This window comes from Dama dama, chromosome 14 (assembly GCF_033118175.1).
Source record: "Dama dama isolate Ldn47 chromosome 14, ASM3311817v1, whole genome shotgun sequence".
NCBI lineage: Eukaryota > Metazoa > Chordata > Mammalia > Artiodactyla > Cervidae > Dama > Dama dama.
Genome location: NC_083694.1, coordinates 17,750,134 through 17,767,650, shown reverse-complemented (window position 1 = coordinate 17,767,650; position 17,517 = coordinate 17,750,134). Strand labels below are relative to the sequence as shown.

General features: G+C 37.7%; 1 protein-coding gene across 1 annotated transcript in view; it reads left to right on the top strand.

Annotated features, from left to right (window-relative positions):
- The window catches only part of USH2A (usherin), an 892,942-nt gene that overhangs the window by 128,947 nt on the left and 746,478 nt on the right, over window positions 1-17,517 (top strand). The window lies entirely within an intron of this gene.

The window sequence follows — 17,517 nt, the reverse complement described above, 5'->3', positions numbered from 1 at the left end:
GGTAGTTGTGGCCTCTAGAGTGCAGACTCAGTAGCTGCAGCGCGTGGGTTTAGTTGCTCCACCGCATGTAGGATCTTCCCAGACCAGGGACTGAACCAGTGTTCCTTGCTTTGTTAGGTGGATCCTTAACTACCAGACCACCAAGGAGCCCTGATTGTGTTAATTTTTAACAATTAAATTCTTTTGCAAATAGTTTAGAATGCAGTGGTCAAGAGCATAAGCCACAATCTGGTTAAAGAAAAAAAAATTTTAAGTTACAATGTAAATATAATAAGTTCAAGGCAAAATATATTTGTCATATAACTTGTAGCATGCATAAAAACTTTTTTAACAATTAAAAGCCAAATATAATGTGAACTAAAATTTTTATTTTTTGAAGACCATCATATTAACCATAGTGTGTTAATAAAAGAGCATTTTATGCTTCATTGGAATGCTAAAGAGTAGAAAAATAATTAACAAAGGCAGTTTCTATGGTTTTTGTATGGTGATATTGAGGCACTGTTTTCTGAGAGAATCACGATATTTTTTTATATATGTTGATTATTAAAATCTGTGTCTTTACACATCTCATCCTTACATGTTTGCCCTGAAATTTCAGCATATATGACTTTTGCTTATTATTCAAATCTCAACTCAAATACTGATATATCCTTTGAGATGTCTTCACTTATCACACAATTAAAGAACATTCTTAAACCACTGTATTTCTCATCATCAAATGGTATTTTCATTATGAAAGTGAAAGTGAAGGTTGTTCAGTTGTGTTGGACTCTTTGCGACTCCAGGCCAGAATACTGGAGTGGGTAGCCTTTCCCTTCTCCAGGGGTCTTCCCAACCTAGGGATCCAACCCAGGTCTTCCGCGTTGCAGGCGGATTCTTGACCAACTGAGCTACAAGGGAAGCCCATTTTCATTATAGACTTTATTTAATTAAGCAAATTTATTTATGTACTCTGTCTTCTCTCTGTTCAACACAAGCAATATGGTTTCAGTCATGTAATGAGTACTCTACATATTTGTTTACTAAATGTTGAGAAAATGAGAGATTCTGTCTGAGCACTAATGTCATAGTCAAATGGTCATTTAGAATGGTTATTATAATAATGTGAGCATTATATAAAATTTTCACTTAAATGTATTTTCTCCCTCAAGACCTAAAGTCCAGTAATTTTAGTGTACAGTATTAAAAACTTTTTTGCCTTTTCATACTGTTCATGGGGTTCTCAAGGCAAATACTGAAGTGGTTTGCCATTCCCTTCTCCAGTGACCATGTTGTGTCAGAACTCTCCACGAGGACCCGTCCGTCTTGGGTGGCCCTACGTGGCATGGCTCATAGTGTCATTGAGTTAGACAAGGCTGTGATCCATGTGATCAGTTTGTTAGTTTTCTGTGATTGTGGCTTTCATTCTCTCTGCCCTGATGGAGAAGGATAAGATGCTTTTAGAAGCTTCCTGACGGGAGAGACTGACTGTGGGGAATCTGGGTCTTGTTCTGATGGGTGGGGCCATGCTCAGTAAATGTTTAATCCAACTTTCTGTCAATGGGCAGGTCTGTGTTCCTTCCCTGTTGTTTGGATGAGGCGGAACTGTGGTAGGGGTCATGGAGGTAATGGTGACCTCCTTCAAAAGGACTCAGGACCACACTGTTGTATTCAGTGCCCCTGACCCCGCAGCAGGCCACTGTCGACCCATGCCTCTGCTAGAGACTGACTCCTGGACACTCACAGGCAAGTCTGGCTCAGTCTCTTGTGTGGATGCTGACCCTTTCTCCTGGCTCCTGGTATGCACAAAGTCTTATTTGTGCCCCCCAAGAGTCTGTTTCCCCAGTCCTGTGGAAGTTCTTTCCCACTGGCCTCCAAAGTCAAATTCCCTGGGGGTTCTCAGTCCCTTTGCTGGATCTTCAGGTTGGGAAATCTGTTGTGGGTTCTGGAACTTTCTTAACAATGCGAGAATTTCTTTGGTATAATTGTTCTGCAGTTTGTGGGTTGTATGCTTGGCAGCTTTATGGTGGGGATAATGGCAACCTCCTCTAAAATGGCTTATGCCACATGCTGTGTGTCCCAGGTCTGCTACAGCCAGAGCCCTTATCCCTACGGTAGGCCACTGCTGACCCGTGCCTTCACAGGAGACACTCAAAGGCAGGTCTGGCTCAGTCTCGGTGGGGTCTCTGGGTCCTGGGGAGTACAGGTTTTGTTTGAGCCCTCCAAGGGCCTCTGGTGGGTATGGAGTTTGATTCTAAATATGATTTCACCCCTCCTACCATCTTATTGGGGCTTCTCCTTTGCCCTTTTACACTGGGTATTTTTTTTGGTGGGATGCAACATTCTCTGGTCAATTGTTGTTCAGCAGTGAGTTGCAATTTTGGAGTTCTCACAAAAGTTGAGAGCACATCCTTCTACTCTCCCATCTTGTGCTGGCTTAAAACTCAACATTCAAAAAACTAAGATCTTGGCATCTGGTCCCATCACTTCATGGCAAGTAGATGGGGAAACAATGGAAACAATCACACACTATTTTCTTGGGCTCCAAAATCACTGAAGATAGTGACTGCAGCCATGAAATTAAAAGACACTTGCTCCTTGGAAGAAGAGCTATGACTAACCTAGACAGCGTATTAAAAAGCAGAGACATTACTTTGCCAACAAAGGTCCGTCTAGTCCAAGCTATAGTTTTTCCAGTAGTCATGTATGGACATAAGAGTTGGACCATAAAGAAAGCTGAGTGCTGAAGAATTAGCATTTTTAAACTTATGGTGTTGAAGAAGACTCTTGAGAGTTCCTTGGACTGCAAGGAGATCAAACCGGTCCAACCTAAAGGAAATCAGTCCTGAATGTTCATTGGAAGGACTGATGTTGAAGCTGAAACTCCAATACTTTGGCCACCTGATGTGAACAACTGATGCATTGGAAAAGACCTCAATGCTGGAAAAGATTGAAGGCAGAAGGAGAAGGGGACGACAGAGAATGAGATGGTTGGATGGCATCACCAACTTGATGGATGTGAGTTTGAGCAAGCTCTGGGAGTTGGTGATGGACAGGGAAGCCTAGCGTGCTTCAGTCCATGGGGTTGCAAAGATTTGGACATGACTGAGTGACTGGAGTGAACTGAACTGAAAAAAAAAAAAAAAAACTGAAAAAAACCTGAAAAAACTGAAAAAAAAAACTGAAAAGAAAAGCTGAACCAAAGTTACAATTCTCAAAGTTTCGTTTATATGACATAACTCGTGTGAACTAAAGCATAGCATATTTTTCCCTCAGATGTACAACTCAGACATGCAAGAAATTAGAATCTAATTTTTCTCAAATTTCTATCTCAACTCCATTTCACAGAAGTGGGAGGTAGTTTTGATGGTTCTGTGCTTGTAAATATTTAACAACTACATATCTGAGTAAAACAAAACCCACTGTGATCAGTTTAAGCTACCAATGAGATGTCACTGAATGTGAACTTGGGAAGAATGCTTTTATCATGCAGTGGAAAGTTTGTTGCTTTTCAGTCACTCAGTCATGTCCAACTCTCTGTGATCCCATGGACTGGAGCATGCCAGGCTCCCCTGTCCTTCACTATCTCTTGGAGTTGGCTCAAACTCATGTCCATTGAATTGATGATGCCATCCAACAATCTCATACTCTATCATCCCCTTCTCCTCCTGCCTTCAATCTTTCCTGGCATCAGGGTCTTTTTCAATGAGTCAGCTCTTTGCATCAGTTGGCCAAAGTATTACAGCTTCAGTATCAGCCCTTCCAATGAATTGTCTTGGTTGATATCCTTTAGGATTGACTCGTTTGATCTCCTTGCTCTCAAGGGACTCTCAACAGTCTTCTCTAGCACCGCAGTTCAAAAGCATCAGTTCTTCAGTGCTCAGCCTTCTTTATGATCTAATGGTCACATCCATACATGACTACTGGAAAAACCATAGCTTTGACTGTATGAGCCTTTGTCAGCAAAGTCATGTCTCTGCTTTTTAATATGCTGTTTAGGATGGACAATGGAGACTGTTTCAGTACAACACTGTCTCTAGGTCTCTCTCCCCACCTCTCATGGGGTGAATCTAATTTTGGGGTGGAATTGTACACTAAGGCAATGATATTTCAGAAGGTGTGACCTCTCTGACCATTAATGTCATCAATATAAATAGGCATCCTTTGAGATCTTGTGGAAATGGAGGTGTTTCTCCTCTCCCAGCTTCGGCAGTGTTTTCAGAGTCCTAGTGGAGAGCCAAAACTCCAAGTCCTGCCTGTGCTAACATGAAGGCTCGCACCTGCTGGGTCAGTGGAGCCAGAGTGGAGAATCTTGATTTCTATACCCACCTGGCAATATCGAGGCAGCATCCCCTCTTTAACCACCAGAGGAGTTTCCTAGGAGGCCTGACTGTTGAAGCAATGGTTAAGTAAGATTCAGATTCTTACAACACCAAAATGTCCAGTATCCAATAGGATAATGACAATCAACAATATCAATATCAAGGTGACTTAGATGTTAGAATTATCATATAAGGATTTTAAAGCATCCATACATTTGTCTTCAGCATATACTTAAAATTTGGCTAAAGAAACTTCTCTGAACAGAAAGGAAATGACACATAAAGGAATCTTGAAATATCAGGAAGGCATAAAAAACAAGAGTTAAAATATGGCTAAATATAATATATTTCCCTCTTAGAGTTTTTAAAATTTTTTGAGGATCACTATCTAGTGTGGTTCTCAATATATTAGAGGAGATATGTAAAACAATTATTTTTAAAATGGAGAGGGTAAGACAATGTAGGTGGCAGTAATTTTTCTATCCTTAACTGGAATTGGTAAAATTAAAAAAAAATAGCAGACTTTAATATATGTATATATAATGTAATATCTAGGCAACAACTAAAAAGGCTATAAGAATGTGCTCTAAAACACAACAGATAATTAAAATGGAATTCTGAAAAAATGTTAAAGTAAAAAAATAAATAATAAAATATCTCTAAGTAACCTGCAATAATACAGGGAGAAAGTAAATAGAGATTGAAAAGCAGATATAATTAAATAAAACAAACAAAAAATAAAATGGCATGTCTATTAAGCCTAAATTTAACAATAATGTCATTAAATGTAATTGGTCTAATAAAGCAATTAAAAAAGAGTGATGGAACAGATTTAAAAAAATCATTACCCACTGTCTGCTTTTATGAAAAAAAGTTCACTTTAAGTATTAATTTATGTCCTTTAAGGCTGAACATAAAAGGGATAGAAAAATTTATACTATGCAAAATTTAATAAAAGAAAGCAAGAGTTTCAATAGTAATAGCAGATAATGTGGAATACAGAGCAAATAAAATTTGAGACAGAGATATTACATGATGATCAGAGATAGAAACTGAGATATTACATGAGACCAAGTTATATACATAATGATCGAAGAGCCAATCAATCAAGAAGACATAGAAATCCTAATGTGTTTGTACCAAACAGCAGCACTGCAAAATATATGAAGAAAAACTAAGACCTTAAAGGATAAATAAACAAAGGAAAATCCAACACATTTGATAGAACAATAGAAATTTTCATCAAGAATACAGAAGTAAAAAATATCTTCCAACCAAAAATCTATCTGACGTTTGACGAACAGTCCCCTCAACAGTTCCAGAATACACATATTAATTACACAAGGCAGAAAATATCCTTGGACATACAGCAAACCTTAATGAATAAAAAGAACTAAAACCATACAAAAATATGAAATATGAGAACCCTGGGTGTGAATAAAGCAGGGACACAAGGGAAGATTATGACACTAAGTGCTTAGTTTAAAAAGAGGAAAAAAAGTATCAAAACTATAATCTGAACTCCCAGTTCAAGAAATAAGAAAAGGAAAAGCAAAGTCGTTTGAAAGCAAGCAGAATAAATGAAATAATAAAACTAAGAGCAGAAATCAATACACATCAAAACAGAAAAACAATAGAAAAATTCAGTGAAAGACATGGATCTCTGGAAAGGTAAATTAAGTTGACATGTATCTACCAAGACTGGCAAAGAAAAAATAAATTACTAAGCAAAAATGAAGTATCACTTCAGATCTTGCAGACATCAAAAGAATAATAAGAATACTACCAGTAACTCTATACTCATACATGTTACAACTTAGATGAAATGAAATACTTCCTCAATAAGTACAAATTGCCAACTCACCCAACATGATATAGATAATTTGAATAACTGCACAACTATTAAGGTATTTGAATTCATAATTAAAAAATAAACTAAAGATGAAATCTCCTTGCCTTAATGTTTCACTGGAAAATTCTACCAAACATTTTCAAAGTAATTTGTGTGAGTTCTGCATCTCTGATGGAAAATAGAAAAGAAATGAAGACACTCTAACTGATTTTGTGAATGTATTATCTTGGTAGTGTTAGGTAGTTAGAATAGGAAAAAGGAGTCTAGAAGGGTGGTGGCTAAAAGACAAGGAAGGGAAAAGCCCTCAAAAATAGAACAAAGAAAGGTCCGAAGACTGAAGTGAGGACCTCAGGTCAACAAACAGCACTCCTGGCTAGCCCAGTTTACATAGGGCAGGCCCAGGGGAAGGCGAAAAAGCATATAAAAAGAGGAGCCAAAATTGGGCCCGGGGCCTCTCTTCTCTTTGCGTCTTTTGGGTTGGCATGCCCTCACGCCTCAAGGATGTATTTTCCTTTACTTTCTAAATAAAACTGAGCTGTGACACAGAGCTGTAACACTGGTCCGTTGCTTCACATTTTTGTTACTGTGAGGCAGAACCAAGGAAATTACACACTCCCCTGACAATACAAACAACACAAAGAGTGCATGAAAGAAAAACACAAACCAATATCATTCATGAATCAGAACAATGATTTTAACAAATTTTTAGCACATGAATCATTCAGCAGTATTTTTAAATAGTTAAACACAAAGACCAAAGTGGTTGTGTTCTAGGAATGCATTATTTGATTTTCAATATTTGAAAATCAAAAAATACAATCAACTTATTTTCTGCTAAGGAAAAAGTCACCTGATTATTAATAAGGTTTTCAGAAAAAGTATTTGACAAAATTAACTCACATTCATGATAAACACTCTCAGAAAACTACAAATGGAGAATTTCTTCAATTTGAAAACAAATGTCTATACAATACCTACCTACTGCTGACCTCCTACTTATAAATGAAAACACTCAGTGAAAAACAGTGCTCTCCCCCTAAGGTCAGAAACAAGACAACAGTGTTCTATTGAACACTGTATTGTAAGTTCCAGCCAGGGAAATTAGGCAAGAAAATGAGAAAGAAAAATCATCCTCCAACTAAAAAAAAAAAAAAAAAAAAGAATTGTTTAAGGACAGTAAAAAAAAAAAATCATCCCGATTGAAAAGGAAGAAGTAAAACTTTCTTTGTATATAACATGATCTTGTAGGTAAAAAGAAAATCCCAAGATTCCAAGGAGTATATCAACATACTATCAGAATGGACAAGGTTCAACAAAGTTTCAGAATACAAGATCAATTTACAGAGATCAGTGGTATTTTTATGTACTTGTAATGAACAATCTGAAAATGAAGTTAAAAACACTATTTAAATAGCACCAAAATAATACAATAATTAGGAATATATTTAATAAAATAAGTTTAAAACTTAAATAAAATAAAACTAAAAATAAAATAAGTCTGAACACTACAAAATATTGTTGAAAGGAATTAAAGAAGATGTAAATAAGTAGAAAAAATCCTGTGCTTATGTATCAGAGATTTAATATTGCTAAGATATCCCAGTTGATCTAGAAAGTCAATACAGTCTGGTTAAATGTCCAGCTTGCTTCTTTGTAGGCATTTATGATGATCCTAAAATTCATATTAAAACTCAAGTCACTCAAAAAAGGCCAAAACAGTCTTGAAAAAGTACAGATTTAGAAGACTATACTTCTAATTTCTAAAATTTGTAATAATATTTTAGCAATCAAGATAATGTGATGTGGTTTGAGGAGAGATATACAGATATACTGTAATAGAATTGAGAGTCTAGAAATTAACCATTGCTTTTACAGTCAGTTGATTTTTGACGAGTGCCATGACAAATAAATAATGTTCTTTTCAATAAATGATAGTGATATGCAAAAAAATGAAGTTTGATTTCCTGCTTCATATTATATACAAAAAATTAAAGTAAAACAAAGAATGAAATGTAAGACCAAACTATAAAACTCTTAGAAGAAAACAGCTGTAAATCTTCATATGCTTGGATTAGTCAATGACTTTCTAGATATTACTCCTACAGCACAAGCAAACAAAAGAAAGGATTAATTGGACTTCATTAAAATTTAGAACATTTGTTTTACTAAGGACATCATTAGGTAAACGAAAAAAACAACCCAACAAATGGGAGAAAGAATTTGTAAAGCATATAACTGATAAGAGCCTTGTCTCCAGCATATGTTAAAAAAAAAAGCAAAAGACTTTATAATTCGTTACAATGAGATATCACCTCACACCAGTCAGAATGGCCCTCATCAAAAAGTCTACAAACAATAAATGCTAGAAAGGGTGTAGAGAAAAGGGAACACTCTTACACTGTTGGTGGGAATATAAATTGACACAGCCACTATGAAAGATGGTATGGAGATTCCTTAAAAAACCAGGAATAAAACCACCATATGACCCAGCAATCCCACTCCTAGGCATATATCCTGAGGAAACCAAAATTGAAAGAGACACGTGTACCCCATTGTTCACTGAAGCACTGTTTACAATAGCTAGAACGTGGAGGCAACCTAGATGTTCATCGACCGATGAGTGGATAAAGAAGTTGTGATATATATACACAATGGAATATTACTCAGCCATAAAAAGGAACACATTTGAGTCAGTTCTAATGAAGCAGATAAACCTAGAACCTATTATACAGAGTGAAGTGAGTCAGAAAGAAAAAGATAAACATTATATTCTAACACACATATATGGAATCTAGAAAAATGGTACTGAAGAATTTATTTACAGGGCAGCAATGGAGAAACAGACCTAGAGAATAGACTTATGGACATGGGGAGAGGGGAGGAGAGGGTGAGATGTATGGCAAGAGTAACATGGAAACTTGCATTACCATGTGTAAAATAGATAGCCAACAGGAATGTGCTGTCTGGCTCAGGAAACTCAAACAGGGGCTCTGTATCAACCTAGAGGGCTGGGACGGGGAGGGAGATGGGAGGGAGGTTCAAAAGGGAGGGGGTATGTGCAAACCTACGGCTGATTCATGCTGAGGTTTGACAGAAAACAACAAAATTCTGTAAACCAGTTATCCTTCAGTAAACAGAAACTAATTAAAGAAAAACTTTACAATTCAACAATTAGCAGACAACCTAATTTTAAAAATGAGTAAAAGACCTAAATAGAAAAAAAAAAAAAAAACCTAAATAGATATTGCTCCAAGGAAGATATACAAATGGCAAATAAGCATATGAAGAAACGTGTTTGACATTATCTGTCATAAGAGAAATGCACATCAAAAGCCCAGTGAGACATCACACTAACATAGCTATCATTAAAAGTACACATGTTGATGAGGAGGTGGGGCAAGTGGAATTCCCATAGACTGATGGTGGAAATGTAAAATGTGCACCCTCTTTGGAAGACAATTTCGTGTTCCTCTAAATGCTGAATACAGGGTTACTATATGACCCAGCACTTTAACTCCTTGCTATATATCCAGACAAAAAGAAAAATACATCCTCATATAATCTTATTCATGCATGTTCACTGCTGCTTTATTCCTAATAGTCAAAATATAAAAATGATCCAAATATTCATTAACTGATAAATGGGTAAATAAAATATATTCGCTCAAAGGAATATTATTTAGTAGTAAGAAGAAAAAAGTACTGACATATTACAACATGTACTTTGGTCTCAGGAGTGAGAGTAGAGAAAAAAGAAGGACAAGAAAAGAAGAGATTTTTTCAAAAGATACACCTGTGTATAGGTACAAAAATCTAATTTAAAAATGCATAAAAGGGAAGATATTTTAAAAACATTTTTTTGTTTTAATTTTTTCTTATTATTTTTCTTTGTCTAGTTGCTGCTTTGTTGATAATTTTTATACTCAGGAAAAAAAAAGAATATTCATGAAAGATGATGTGCAGCCAGAGAACTATGTTATAGGTGTCTGAAGGTACATAGTGATAGAATGCTTTAATGAATTTAAAGGCTCCACATTGTCCATCTCTAAATCACTTTCACATTTTACCTAATTTTTATTTTGTTTTCTCATGTTCCAAGTACAGACACAAAGTGTATGGATTATTATTACATATGGAAATGCAGTGTCGAGTACACCTTTGCCTAAATAATCTTATGAAAGATTTCTAAAAATGTTTACCATCATTTTCAGTGGGATAAAAAAGAATACACACTAAAAAAAGCTGTCAACAATGTCAGAATTATAAACTGTAAAATTAAATTCAAGGACGTTTTTAAAATATTCATGCAATTTCAATCCTTAATAATATTAGGGAGCGTACAAGGAAATTAGGCAGTAGTTCAAGTCTCATTTTATAACTTAGGAACCAAGCCAGCCCCAAATGGCCTGAGTGACTGTGTTGTGTGCTTTGAGTTCTGGAAGGGAATTTTTTTCTCTTGGCAGTTGTCATTTGAAACTCAATCCAATCTCATAAGATATGGCATATTTGCCTTATTCTTCCATAAGAAATGTTGTAATTCTTCCTCTTGTGGATGCCAAGATCTTGAAAATGGCATGAAGTAATGCTCTGAGTCACTAAATCCTAAAACTACTGATGCCGAAATTAAGACATATAGACCATCTAAACCACATTGATAATATTACCATTATTAGGAAAAAATGGAGGAGTCATTATAATTGAAGAATCCTTAGTATAGAGTCCTGGGATCCCTAAGGCTACCATAGATGATAGATGAGTTTTAGAACACCCATATAAAGCTTTCAATTGTATATAGAAATGTGTCTGTATATTTTTGTTTATGTATCTTGAAGGGGAGACCTTTCGGTACCCAAAAACTATATCTAAGCCAAAAAGAAAATAGAAAATGTACTGTACTGGGGAAATTCAGTCAGTTCAGTTCAGTTGCTCAGTTGTGTCCGACTCTTTGCGACCCCATGAATCGCAGCACGCCAGGCCTCCCTGTCCATCACCAACTCCTAGAGTTTACTCAAACTCATGCCCATCGAGTCAGTGATGCCATCCAGCCATCTCATCCTCTGTCGTCCCCTTCTCCTCCTGTCCCCAATTCCTCCCAGCATCAGGGTCTTTTCCAATGAGTCAACTCTTTGCATGAGGTGGCCAAAGTACTGGAGTTTCAGCTTCAGCATCAGTCCTTCCAATGAACACCCAGGACTCATCTCCTTTAGGATGGACTGGTTGAGGAAATTGGATCCATTTAATTTCCATTACTTATGGCCTCAGTTAATGGTATGTATGCATGTATGTGTGCACGTCTAAGTGCATGTCTCAGTCATGTCTAACTCTTTGTGACCCCATGGACTATAGCCCAATAGGCTCCTCTGTCCAGGGATTTCCGAGGCAAGAGTACTGAAGTGGGTTGACATTTCCTTCTCCAGGGATCTTCCTGACCTGGGGCTCAAACCCAGGTCTCTTGTGCCCTTTGCATTGGCAGGCGAATTCTTTACCACTGCACTACCTAGGAAGCAACAGTATGTGTAGATACACATAATGTGTTTCCCAGGATGTCACTGTGCTTCCTTCTTGTTTCTTTTGAATTCAATGCCTGAGTGTTTGATATCTCTCCGAAGTTAGAGGTTGATAGTTCTTTCTCTTTTTCTCATTTAGTGAGACGTTAAGTCCAGAAGCACCAGATAGAGCCCCAGGCATGGATGATACTTTTAGAAAATATTCTGAGGTATTTGGAGGTCATCCTTAAAATACATTTATGTTGAAATTCCAAGCTTTTCTTGACCCAAGGTGGGAATAAACTCCAACCTGCCCCTTCGCTTACCCTGCCCATCATATATTTGCTGATGTTCCTGGACTACCTGCTTTAGCCACGTGCATAGGTGATGCTGATGAAGTGAGGAGATTTGAGACAAAGTCCCTAGCACATGGCTTGCCTCCTGCAGAAGGCATTCAAGCAATGCTGTCTTGAGTGCTTTTTTACTTGGGACTTTTTCCATATTTCTTACCTTCTTTCCCCCTTACTTTGCTGTGTTCTTGGCTCTAGGAAACTATGAGAGTGATGCCACAACAGACAAGATGTAGGAGGTCAGCCAGCACAATGCTTCTCAAACTTTTAACATTCATGTGACTATTTTGGAGGTCATTTTGAAAGACTCTGATTCAGAAAATTTCGAGCAGGTACTGAGATTCTATATTTGAAAATTTCCTGGTGATGCCTTGTTATAGTCTGAGGAACAGTCTTTAATAACCAACTTGCTCTAACACTGTCTATCAAAGATATCTAGAGAAAAGTATCTTGATGTGAATCTGTGTTGAGTGAGGGCTAAAGGTGAGTGTGTCCCTCTGCTCACTTGTACCTACTTCAACAGGAGTGAGTTCACGGTTTCCTATTCTCTGAATTCCATCTTAAAATCAAGTGGTGATCTAACTTTTCACACTACCAAGCCCCTCTTAAATTACACTTGAAGTGTAGCCTAAACTATGTCCTCAAAATTAGAGGATCTAGCTTAAGTCATTTTTTAAACTATGGAAATAAAAAAACAGTGAATGGGGGAATCTAAAAATTGGCTGAAAACTGAAAATACAGTTGTAATTGCATAAAAAGAGGGAAGAATGATTCATTGTAAAACTCAATAAGACATCAATAGAGAGCTATAATAGAGCCAGGAGAGATAAATGATTAAGAGATATTAAAAAAATAAATTAAGACAGGAGTCAAGTGGTTGAGATGAATTAGATGAAATGGAAAGGCTTCCATGAAGGAAGTATTTCTAGATCTGATTCAAGGAAGATGGAATCGTAAGGAATAAGTATCCTATACGTGAAAATTAATTGTTCTGCCTGGGTGATAATTTTGCATGAGGGTCTTTTCCAGTGAGTCAGTTCTTCACATCAGGTGGCCAAGGTATTAGAGTTTCAGCTTCAACATCAGTTCTTCCAATGAATATTCAGGACTGATTTCCTTTAGGATCAACTGGTTGGATCTCCTTGCAGTCCAAGGGACTCTCAAGAGTCTTCTCCAACACCACAGTTCAAAAGTATCAATTCTTACAAGCTCTGCTTTCTTTTTTTGTGTTCCTCCAGTATTAAAGTGTACAAATAGAACTGATGTATAAGTTTTCTTCAGCCTCGGAGGAGACCGACCCTGAATAGTATGATGTATGGTTATTGGCTATAAGCATTAGGATGGTGAAGGATATAAAAGGTGGGAAGTTTTGCCTAGAGCTTAAAGACAGTCATGAAGATTTGACCATAAGTCATATGGTATCTCAGTCGGAGACCTAAGGGTGGTAACACTTTACTTGCAGTTGGTATGTTGAGCAATAACTGATTAACCAGATAATATACAGTGCCAGACACAAAGATAGGAATAAAGGTGGGATAGGTGTGCAAGTGTGATAATAAGAAGAATATGGATCTGAGCATGACAAAAGATCTGTACTGAAGAATTTATCCAAGAACCAAGGTTGTGGCAAACTGAAGGTAAAATAGGTAAAACAGTAACTGTGTTGAGTTGCTGTTCCATCCTCAGTATGAGTTGAGTACCACATGTTTGGACACATCTGACATCTCCTCGGGAATGAACTCATCTCAAGGGTAAGGGTATACAAACTTGGCTGAGTAATGATACCTCAGTTATCTAAGACCAGATTCAACAGTGCTGATAGCTTCGACAGTGCTGTTAGGTAAGTAACTGGTTGTTGATTTAACAAGTGTGAGATAGTACAAGGTTCATTGCATTGCTACTGGTAGCAGTTGGGATAAGCTAAACATATGTAACAGATGGACCCCAAGATGTCTAGTGACACAAACAATATAGGAGTTTATTTCTTGTTCCTTTAACCCCTCCAAGGCAGCTATTCCCATTGCTTGGTGGCTCTTCTCCATATGATAATTCAGGGCATAGCCTCCTCCCAGTGCGTCACTATGCCCTTCTCTAGGAAAGGAAAAGACAATATGGAGAAACAAATCCCACTGTTTAAAAAGTCTTGGTCCAAAAGAGGCCCATATCTCTTCTGATACCAGCCTGATGGGGAGAGCAAGTCACATGGCTACACTAGTCTATGGAGGGCCAGACAAATGCAGTCCCTGGATAGGAAGATACTTCCTAGCTACAGCTGTGTCCTGGGGACAAGGAGCATGGACCTGCATAGGGAACCAGTCATCTCTGCTCATGCCCATGTGACAGAAGGTAGCCTAACAGTGAGAAGGATGTTTTCTTTTATATACACAACAGATTGGCATATGTTTAATCAGAATCCTTTAGAATATAGTTTCATCGGAATCTTGGAGTTACCAGACCAATACCACTGATGGTATCTACTTGAGGGTAGACCCTGTACAGTGGCAAAAGCCACAATGGGAGGTGGTCTGCTTCAAACATGTCAGTACATGTCAGCAGAGGAGGGCTGAAGGTGCATCTTCCATATTTCCAACTTGCTGGAAAGAACACCTCTGAGACAGATGCTCCAGGGACAAACAAGTGAGAAAACAGTCACTGACCCTCTAGGTGCTTCCAGACAAGAGGACATGCATAAAGAGCAAACATGAACGGCGGCTGCTTAACAATCATAGATCTTAAAGACAATTTCAAAATAGGAATATTTTAAGACTTTTAGCCAGAGTAGCTGCCGTACAAGACATATATGTGTGTGTTTGTATATATGTAGGTATATATACATAGAAGTATATGAAAAAGTGAAAGTGAAAGTCGCTGAGTCGTGGCTGACTCTTTGTGGCCCCATGGACTGTAGCCTGCCAGGCTCCTCTGTCCATGGAATTCTCCAGGCAATTCTACTGGAGTGGGTAGCTGTTCCTTTCTTCAGGGGATCTTCTCAACTCAGGGATCGAACCCATGTCTTCCACATTACAGGCAGATTCTTTACCATCTGAGCCACCAGGAAAGCTCTTAGATGTGTATGTGTGTGTGTATGTGTGTGTCTGTGTGTATGTATAGATAGATGCATATGTATCTTCTTAGGATTACAATTAAAAAGTAAAAACTCCTTCCTTCCCTTTCTCTTCTCTACTTTGTGAATCTTTCTGGGTGTCCCGGGCTGTGGAGAACACTTAGGGAACTGATTACTGGCTAGATTGCTCTCTCCCGTTTTGACTCCCTCTCTTCTCCTCCTGGTCACCTCTATCTTCCTGCTCCCTCTCCTCTGTGTAACTCTGTGAATTTCTCTAGGTGCCCCTTTCTGTGGAGAATTGTTTCACCATTAACCTAGATGTTTTATCATCTGTGCTATATGGATGGAGAAGTCTTGAGTCTACCTTAAGAGAAGGACTGAAAGCCAGAGGCTGTAGGCTTAACTCCAAAACTTGAGAACATCAGAGAATTCCTGGTTCCAGGGAACATTAATAAACAACAACTTACCCAAAAGTCTCCATACCAACACTGAAACCAAGCTCTGCCCAAGAGCCAACAAGTTCCAGTGCAAGACATACCATGCTAATTCTCCAGCTAAGCAGGAACACAGCCCTGAGCATTAAAATACAGGCTGCCCAAAGCCATGCCAAACCTATAGACACCCTGAAACTCCCTATTTGACATTTCATTGCACTCCAGAGAGAAGAGAGAAGAGATCCAGCTCCAACCACCAGAACCTTGACAAACCACTAGTCCAATCCCACCCACAGGGAGCATGCTCCACAATAAAGAGAAACCACAAACTTCCAGCCTACAGAAAGCATACCCCAAACACAGCAATCTAAACAAAATGAAAAGACAGAGAAATATTCAGCAGGCAAAGGAGCATGATAAATACCCAGCAAACCAAACTAAAGAAGAGGAGATAGGGAGTCTACCTGAAAAGGAATTCAGAATAATGATAGGTAAGATGATCCAAAATCTTGAAAACAAAATGGAGTTACAGATAAATAGACTAGAGACAAGGATTGAGAAGATGCAAGAACAGTTTAACAAGGACCTAGAAGAAATAAAAAAGAGTCAATCAATAATGAATAATGCAATAACTGAGATCAAAAGCACTCTGGAGGGAAACAACAGTAGAATAGGCAGAAGATAGGATAAGTGAGGTGGAAGATAGAATGGTGGAAATAGATGAAGCAGAGAGGAAAAAAAAAAAAAAGGACAATCTCAGAGACCTCTGGGACAGTGTTAAATGCCCCAACATTTGAATCATAGATGTCCCAGAAGAAGACAAAAAGAAAGGGCATGAGAAAATACTTGAGGAGATAATAGTTGAGTACTTCCCTAAAATGGCTAAGGAAATAGCCACCCAAGTCCAAGAAACCCAAAGATTCCCAAACAGGATAAACCCAAGGCAAAACACCCTAAGACACATATTAATCAAACTAATGAAGGTCAAACACAAAGAGCAAATATTAAAGCAGCAAGGGAAAAGCAACAAATAACACATAAGGGGCTCCCCATAAGGATAACAGCCAATCTTTCAATAGAAACTCTTCAGGCCAGAAGGGAATGGCAGGACATAGTTAAAGTGATGAATGCAAAAAACCTACAATCCAGATTACTATACCCAGCAAGGATCTCATTCAGATATGAAGAAGAAATCAAAAGCTTTACAGATAAGCAAAAGCAGAGAGAATTCAGGACCACCAAACCACCTCTTTAACAAATGCTAAAGGATCTTCTCTAGGCAGGAAACACAGAAAAAGTTTATAAAACCGAACCCAAAACAACAAAGTAGATGGCAACGAGATCGTACTTATCAATAATCACATTAAATGTAAATGGATTGAATGTCCTAACCAAAGACAAAAACTGGCTGAATGGATACAAAAATAAGAACCCTACGTATGCTGTCTACAAGAGACACACCTCAAACCAAGGAACACATACAGACTGAAAGTGAAGGGCAGGAAAAAGATATTTCATGCAAATGGAGACCAAAAAAATAAAAAAGCAGGAGTAGCAGTACTCATATAATAGAGTTTGAAATAAGGCTGTGGAAAGAGACAAAGAAGGGCACTACATAATGATCAAATGATCAATCCAAGAAGAAGATATAACAATTATATATGCACCCAACATAGGAGCACTTCAATACATAATGCAAATGCTAACAAGTGTGAAAAGGGAAACGGACAGTAATGCAACAACAGTGGGAGACTTTAACACCCCACTCACACATATGGATAGATCAATGCAACAGAAAATTAGCAAAGAAACACAAGCTTTAAATGATACAATGAACCAGTGAGACCTAACTGATATCTACAGGAAATTTTACCCCCAAATAACGAATTTCACCTTTTTCTTAAGTGTACACAGAATATTCTACAGGATAGATCACATCCTGGGCCATAAATCTAGCCTTGGTAAATGCAGAAAAACTGAAATCATTTCAAGCATCTTTTCTGATTAAAATGTGGTAAGATTAGATG